This window comes from Cynara cardunculus (genome assembly GCF_001531365.2).
Source record: "Cynara cardunculus var. scolymus isolate 2C chromosome LG 8, CcrdV1, whole genome shotgun sequence".
NCBI lineage: Eukaryota > Viridiplantae > Streptophyta > Magnoliopsida > Asterales > Asteraceae > Cynara > Cynara cardunculus.
Genome location: NC_037535.1, coordinates 22,546,446 through 22,556,339, shown reverse-complemented (window position 1 = coordinate 22,556,339; position 9,894 = coordinate 22,546,446).

Here is a 9,894-nt window from a genome sequence, read left to right as displayed (position 1 = left end):
ACTCCTACTTATTATTATTGACATCCCTAACTCTACTTATTTTTTTTATTTCTTGTCTTTTTTGTTATTTTTTTTTGTTTTATTATTAATAAATATTTTCTTTTATATTATATTTTAATATTTATTTTATAATATTTCATCATATTATTTTAATTAATATAAATATTAATAATAAATCAAAAAGAGGATATTAATGGTAGGACTCAAAAAAATGATCTAAATTTATTTAGAAATACGCAAATCGTTATTAACATAGACATTACTTTTTTTTCCCTAGTAATTATATAATTGAAAATTAAACATAAACATTGAGATTTTAAATATAAGTAAAAGGGTATATTGCATGAAAAAGTAACGTACCTTAATTTCTATTTTTGGTAACGTACTTTCGAAACTTTCATTTTGGTACCTAAGATGTAAAGTATTAAACATTTAAGTAATCGGGTAACCGATTGAAGCATTAACCGGTTATCATACTTATGTGGCGAGTGATGTGGTATCCAACTCAGTATTATTTGCTGACGTGGTTAGTAACATATTTTTTTAATCTAAAATTAGTTTTCAACCGGTACCGAAGTATTTAAATGTTTAAAACTTTATATTTTAGATACAAAAATTAAGTTTTGAAAGTACATTACCCAGAATAGGAATAAATGAAACATAAATTATATTTCACTTATTCTAAACCGGCATGTAGTACCATTAACATATGGATGTGCATTGTAATTATTGCTGAAAAAAGAATTGTGTCTCGCTGAAACCTAGTAGCTCATTTCATCCAAGTCAACAAATGTTAACGCGTTCGAACAATTACATCTAAGGTGTCAATAAAAAAGAGGGACATAAATGACAGGGCCCAAAAAATGATCAAAAAGTCTATTGATTTTTTCTCTTTTACAACAATACAAGTAGTTTTTTGGGTTAAAGTAATTTAAGTAACCAATTTTTAAAAAGTTCATCATTTAATCATTCAAAAAAAATGCAATAACTTAATCAATCAACATAAAAAAAGTTCAACGACTTATTCAATCAAAAAAAATTTAAAATTGAACAATTTCGTTAATTTTCGAAACTTTTCATTTTAAAATTTATTTAAATTCAATACAAWTGGTTTCTATAAATATCTCATTCATTAAAATAAATAATTAATCATAAAACAATAATTATAATTATATATAATATATTATTAAATCGATTTAACATTTTATAGATTTTAAAGATGACATAATTTTCAAGCATTCAACACCCCTACGAAAGGATGCCATTAACACTCCCTACTTTATAAATGGATTAGAAGGGTACTTGTATAATGCAGCAAAATAAATCTCCATTTTAATGTTTAGTTTTTTTATTATTTGTCTCTAGATATAATATGATTTTATGTTGGTTTTAAGAAAACGATAATATTTTTATTTTTGAATTAAAATATAAATTTGAAGATTTCATAAAAAAATCGATATTAGTATTAAATTAACTATTTAATAGTTCTCGTTTTTTTGGTGTAACTTCTTTAATTTCAATTTTTTAGTATAATTTAATTTAAGTCTAATAACAAAGTAATTTATTTTTTGGTTTAATAATATAATTTTTATTAAAGATAATAATTAAACATTCGGTTACAACTCAATGATTATCTTAATTATATTTTAGATTTTCTATATTTAAAATAGATGTTTATCTTGTATTTCATTATGTTTATCTGCAATTAGTTACACGAATTTAAAAATGATGCTTTAATAAGTTGCAGTTAAGCCAAAATCACTTGTAATCTTAAATTTTAAGTAATGAACATCAATAAACAATACTTCATACATAAAAATGGTTTTTAAGAGTTTTTTTCAAATGTTTTTTAATATAGTATAGATAGTGGATAATATGGTTATGGATATTACCAATGAATACTAAAATAAATGAAATATAATATTTTATAATAAACTTGTTCGGGTGTTAATTAAATCTTTATAATATTGTAATAAAATCGGATTTATTTAAGGTCAATAATTTTTAGGTGTCTTAATAAATTGTATATAAAACTTAAAAGTTTATAAGATTAAATAACGAAATGTCATATTTAAAAGTATTGTAATAAATTTATAAGACATTTTTGTTGTCTTAACAAGTTTTTTATGACGATTTTAAAATAAATTTATAAGATCTTTTTATATGCATTTTGTTTTAAGATAAAAAAAAGTTCAAAAATTCTTATAACCATAATATCTAAGACTTTTTGACAATTGCTGAATGATTTGGTGCAGAATGATTAAGTGATCATAATGATTAAAATGCTTTTATGATATAGTGCAAAATGAAATATAATTGTGTACAATGAAATTAGGACTCTTAATGGTTAAGGAAGATCCATGATACAAAATCACTTAGATTGTTTTAGAACCATTAAGAGGCAGACTTTTTTTTGCCAAATAAAAATCACCTCTTAATAATTTGAATATTGCCTCTCAATGAAACTATTAAAAAAATAAACAAATCAACGAGGTTATAACAATTGGGATTTTGGTATCTTAAAGATTTATATCGAATGATTTTGACTATTTCATTTTGTTATTTAGATTTTAATAATTTATTTCAGAAAAAAAAAATTAGAAAAAATGCGGTTATCGAGAGAGCACGAGAGGCATTGTCAGTTTGGGAGAAAGTAATGAAGATATTTGACTCCATTCTTGTCTATTTCCACGTCTGAATGGGTCAGTATTCCACCATTTGGCCTTTCCCATTCAAACTTCCATAAAGTCACTTTAACCCTTTTCCCACTCCTTCCACCAACTATTATTCATGCAAATCTCTCCTATTAACAATTTTCATTACTCATGTCTTAATACATTTTTTATAAGAACTAGATTATATATATATATATATATATATATATATATAAACCTGATCAAATGAGAATTCGGTAGTTTGTGATAATTGTGAGATCTAATGTGAACCAATCATTTAAGATAATTAATGTTATTTTTTAAAATAAAGTAAAATGGTAAATTAGTAATTTGATATTCCTATTTTGTATTTAATTAAATTATTTAACAACGTTCCCATTTTCTATTACCAAAATTAACATTTGGTGTTGTGAACACATTGTAAAGCAATGGATATCACACTGGTTATTAATGTATATACCATGGGTATCACAGTGAGTACCCAAACATTAGTGTTGTGAACATGTTGTAAACAATGGGTATCACAGTGAGTACCTAAACATTAGCGTTATGAACATGTCGTAAACAACGGGTATCAACGTGTATACTAGGGGTAACACAGTGAGTATCACAACGTATATACAATGGGTATCATAGTGTGAATATTGTATGTATCTTGGGCATCACAGTGAGGATCGCTTGTATGTATTATTTTTTTAAATAGTAACGATGTTATTTGGGTACCACATTGTGTATCTTGTTCACATGATGTTCGTCGAAGTAAAGTTCGCCGGAGAGAGAAAGAGGAAAAAAAGAGAGGAGAAATAAGAATTCTAAAATACCTAAAACGCCCTTTAGTTAAAACTTTAAGTCAAAATTACCAAAATTATTAATTTCCTAATTTATCCTTAGATTTATGATTGAGATTGGATCTCACGGTAATCACAAATTACTAAGTTCTTCCTTGAATGACCCAATATATGTGTGTGTATATACACATACATACATACATACACACATACATACATGTATGTATATATATATATATATATAGAGAGAGAGAGAGAGAGAGAGAGAGAGAAATAAAGAGGGAAGCGGTAACCTTATGTGTGTATATGTGAAAATATAGTAAAATAACTCAATTTTAAATAAACTTGTATTTGTAACAAAAGATTTTGTAAGACATGTGTTAGTAGTGGAACGAGGACAACAACCACAAAGAGAACGATATGTTTTATGTGGTTCAATGAACACACCCACGCCATGTTCAAATTACGATCATTCAATATTCATAAATACATTACAAGGTATTAGAGTTATATACTTCAAATAAAATCTCTCTACTGCTAACCGTCACTCGATCTTAACCTTGATGGTTTATGATCCACGAGATCCCCTCATCTTCTAATCAGACATCCCATATCTAATTGATGGTTGTCTTATAAAACCCATAAATCACTCTCTCTCTCTCAAAACGACTTGAATATCAAATTGGTGTTGCAGATGCCTATCATATTCCACAAAGAGGCAACAATATGCATGATCTCGCATCTAATACTACTACATCTATTTTTTTCGATGATCGTTTCCCTATGAGTTCCACAAGTTTCGTAGCTCTAGCTATTTATCATGGTCTCATTATGCTCTAAATACCAATTGTTGGATATGTTTTTGTTAAATAAACAACTGCAAAAAGACGAGAGTATGCTTAAGCAAATTGTAGATTGTTCATCAAACCACATAAACATATTGTTGTTACAACATTCGACCAAAACATATGTTGCATTAAGCTTGTTTAATAATATATATATATATATATATATATATTACAGGTCAAAATAGTTGGATGTGACATTACTGATATAATTACAAGAATGTAAACACATGTTTCGATTATTTTTTCTTATGAAAAACATGTATGTGAAATAGTACAATAATTGTGTCCTATATGAGAAAATGAAATAGTGAACAATAAGTTGCATCCCACTTTGTAACAACATGTTTTACACATATAACGTACTTGTATTGTCTTGAAACGAAATCTGATTGATTCAATGTACACAGATAGGCAAAACAAATAAATACGTTAATGTAAATTATATATATATATATATATATATTCTATTATTTGAATACAAATTGATCCAATCATGTCTTTTGTTTATATGTTGTTTGAATATATATATATATATATATATATATATATATATATATATATATATAAAGAATCTTGCATTGGCATTAACATTAGAAAAACGACCATCAAAATAAGGGATCGTTTACTAAACGTTAAGAGCATCTCCAACAACTATGCTAAAGTGAAGAGTTCGGAATGCTAAAAGAGAGTAGCCATTAAAGGTTTAATGTAATTTTTTTTAGAGATTTTGATTTTAGACACTCTATTTTATGTAAAATCGAGTAAGCACTTATTGGTCACTTACCTTACTAGGTGAGCATGGTAAGGTTCGAGAATCTTCCCCAGTAATAGGCATTGCAAGTACCGAGAATTTTCTCTGGTAAATGAGAGGGATAATTTTTACTTGGTCAGCAATTACCGGATAAGAGACGTATACCAACAATCTTTCTATGGCGATTTTAATTATCAGAAAGTATACCCGGTAAAGTAACGAGGGTGATAACTCTTACCCAATTATCTTTACTAAACAGTCCCAAAGAAATTAACAAAAATAAAATAAAAAACCAATGACACCCCTCAAAACTTAATTTGCTTTATAATTTATTGTTCTTTTATAAAATGACCAGATTCATCAGGAGTGAATGGAGGTCGAAGCTTCGAAGGTCACAAATGACTAATGACTATAATACCCATAAAAGTCTAATCTTTGTCCAAGTAACACTATGGGGTTGTTCGGTAAGGACTTGTTGAGCCATATAATAGATATACTGATTCACACGGCCATACCTATCTGTTTGGCAAGGGCTTAATCGGTCAGACAAGGGCTGATTCGTTCAGCTTGAAAACCATACTGTTGTGCACTCAACCATCAAATTGTATTAATTTTCCCCATCTACCCCTCTCCCCAACAGCCCAACTAGTCACATTAAACCCATCGATCGTCCTGCTCAATCGATCTCTACATGTATCTTGTTCTTTGTTGTTCATGCCTTTTTCCCATCGATCTGTTTAACAGCCTTTCTGTCCATCAGTCTGTTTAACAATCGCTTTCTCCATATATGTCGATTCGTTTAAAGGTTGTATGTTTCTCCATGTATATGATTGGTACCATTTGGATTGACATCTTTTTAATATATTTTTATTCCAGTATTTATTTTGGTTTTTCTAATTTATTGAATAATCTAAGGTTTTTAGTTAATATAAAAAACATTTATATAAATATTTGGATTAAATATTACATTTAAAAAAGAGAAAATAAAGAGAATTGAACTTTACAGATGGTACGGCCGTTGCCACTCTAGAACGGCCGGGGTGCATTTTAAGGCTTTGGTGAATGCACGTGCGGTCATGTGGTCCCATCACCCCACTCCTACCTTCCTACTTCCTTGTAGCTCCCCCTCCTCACCTTTTTCTTTTTCTTTTTTAATTTTCCAAAAATCCAAAAATATAATTTTTAACCAAATGTTAAATAATTCAATAACAATTTGGTGTATGATTTGTCAAGAACGATTTCAAGTGTCAATTAAAGAATAATTAGAATATAATATTGTTTATAAATATAAAATATAATAACTCTGATGTTCATTTTGATTGATGCCCTTTGTATGGGTTGGGTTGCTGGATACGGGATCCTCGTAGTAGGCTGGACCAACATCCAGCCGAGAGAGGGCAGTCTTTAGAAGCAACAGGTTGGGAAACCAAGAGAACGCTTTGCTTAGCAAACGAGGCTAGGGACGAGATGGATGGTTATGATGTGGGTTTTGTTAGGTCAGGCCTTACTTTATATATATATATATATATATATATATAKAGAGAGAGAGAGAGAGAGAGAGAGAGAGAAAGACTTGTGATCATGTGAGGCTAAAGGTTTTTCGTGAGACTCGTAAGACCAATTCTCAATCTTTGTATTAGATCTACAATATGACAATCTTAACATTCAAAAACGCCATGAGACTTCTCAATAATCACAAAATTGTCACCGTGCAACTTCAAACCATTAGATTATTAGCTTATAAAGTTGATCAATGAACATAAATTGATCTTACGGGTCTCACGTGAACCCAATCCTATATATATATATATATATATATATATATATTATTTTTCATAAAGATTTTCCAAGTGTGCCAAGAAAGCCCAAAGTTCTGCTAATAAGAGAGAAAAAGGATGAAGTTGAGAAAGGAGTAGGGCAGGCTAATCACATGGTGCCCAACTCAAATATGTGGGCCTATGGGCCCAAACACACCATGGTCTTTTATTTTATATATCAATAAAAAACATCATTATGTCATGATCATCGTCGTCATTATTATCATCATTCACAGTATAATTGCATCTAACAAGATCCCAGTTCGAAAGACATATCTAAACAGTGTCGGATTCATTGAATCCAAATTTGTTAATGTTAGATTTTTTTGTTAATGTTGTATTTGTTTACGTGAATTTGTTAGCAGAAGACGAAATAGTTGTATTATACATACAACACCAAGTTTGATGACGAGGGTTTTTAACTTCTGTTCCATTCATCTTATAAACATTTCACCATTTTTGTGAGTGCATTTCGGTTCCCAAAATTGTGGGGGTTCTATCTGCACCATCGGCCGACATGAGGTGGACGTCTAGAAATAGCTCTGATACCAAGTTTGAAAACGGTTATAAAGAGAAAGAAATGTTGTGACAAAATGGTAATGCTCAACACAGATGAATTGAACTTATGACATATATATACCGAGAATTCACAACAATTATGACGGAATAATACAAAAAAATGATACACCAATATAACAACAATAGTTAGCTAATTCTAGAATATCCCGGTAGAAACGACTAGTGCAATTTCTCATTTCTCGACATGAAATTATAGTTCACATACCTTTTGATGTTGAAATTCCGTGCAGGTATTCATGAGCACAGCTGGAACAATCTACAACGAGTGTCAAAAACAAGTCAAAATATTTTATCCGAAACCAAATTCTCATTCTAACATCGGTAGTTTAAGGCTCGCTTGCCAACCATTACAAAGCCTTTCACATTCACGTTTTCCATAAAATAAAATGCAATAAAGAAAATAGGGTTTGATGATTGGTTTGAGCTTGGCTCCAAAGGTCAAAAGTAGCAGGAAGTCTCAAGTTCAAATCCAAGGGGAAATAAAAATTCCCTTGTGGCCACGAAGGTTCAAATGCAGTGACTCCGGGTTATCTGCAAAGCAGGTGGTCGTCCTGAAATTAGTCAGCTCACATAACGGGTTGAATATCCAAGTTAATAAAAAAAACATAAATCATAATGGTTCAACCAACATAAGCCTTATTCTTGTGTCGACTAATAAATGATGTGGTTGTCCCTTCCCTTCTCTACCATATATATAAAACTACTTTGGTTATTTTTGACTTAGTTTGTAAATTATTTATTTTATATAAATCTTATAAACGATTTTTGTAAACTATATGTATGAGTCTGTTTAATTAAAATAAAATAAAAATTATAAAAATTACTTAATTACATTATTGCTCTTATTAAATTATTTATATATAATAAAAATTAATTTATTAATTAAAAAAGTTTGAGGTTATTTCTCGTAAATCATAGGGGTTCTCGTTTGAACCTCCACTATATATATATATATATATATATCAACTAATTTCTTCCAAACAATAACTGTAATGAATTTTGTCCTAAATTTTCTAATGCAAGACCAAGGCGATATCTAAAGGGGCTAAAGAACCCCAACAAACAAGCTATTCTGAACGAATTTTAGAAAAGAAAAAAACGTATTTAAAAAGGTCAACTTTATTCAGATATTAATAATTGAAATATCATTTTGTTTGGAAAACAACCCTCATGAGACCGAGACCGACATACCTTGTCGACTTTTCTACATCTCATTATTACTTTATGAGCGAATTACACTGGTGGTTCTTGTTGTTTCCTCGAAATTTGGATTTCGTTCATAAAGCAAAGTATATACACCGATGGTCCCTAACTTTTCAATTTAATAACACTAATGGTCTATGGAGTTAGCACTGCCAGTTAACGACCATTATAATAGATATATCAGTATTTGGGAAAAATATGAATGATTGTATACAATCATCATCATTTGTTCCTTGTTTTAATTTAAAAACATGTTCGATAGCAAATATAAAATAAGAGCATCTGCAACAGATTCTTTAAAATGAAGATTTTTTTGTTCCAACAAATTCCCGAAAACCTTTTTTAAAATCAAAAGTTAAAGCTCCAAATAAAATTGTAACAAGTTGGAAGAATAAAAAATAATTTCTCTTTTATAGAAAATCATTTTTGAAGCGTTAAGTTTGGAGAAATTCTCATACTTTCTCTATTTTTGAAAAGGGTTTCGGAGAATCTAATAGAATAAAAATAACCAAAATCTCTATTTTGAAGAATCTAGTGAATATAATTTGAAATGTTCTAAATTTGAGGAAGTTTTCAACTACGAAAGAGAAATTAATTTTTTATTATTTTTATCAAATAGAATCCTTAAAATTAAAAAAACATATATATATATATATATATATATATATATATAAGGGTACTCGCGCAATGCAGCGGGATACATCTCGATTTTAATGTTTTATTTTATTTGATCTCTGTCGATGTTATAATACGATTTTATGTGACACCAAAAAAACGATAATGTACCAAAGGGCCTTTGGCCTAGCGGTATCGTAGCCCTTGGCCTTCTAGAAGGTCAGGGGTTCAAACCTTACCATAGGTGAGGAGGGTGTGTGAGTTTATTTGTTACATTTGTCGCATAGAAATATTATATACTTAAAAAAAACGATAATCTTTTTATTTTTTTTGAATAAAATGTAAATTTGAAGGTATCATAAAATTTAAAAAAAATATATATCGATTTTTGTATCAAATTAAATATTTAAAAGTTCTTATTTCTATGTAATTTATTTAATTCTATTTTTATTATAATTCAATTTAGATTTAATAATGAAGTCATTTATTTTTAGTTTAACTAGAAGGGTACTCGCGCAATGCAGCGAGATAAATCTCCATTTTAATGTTTAGTTTTTATTCTTCTCTATCGATATAATACGATTTTATGTGGTTTTGAGAAAACGATAATGTTTTTAT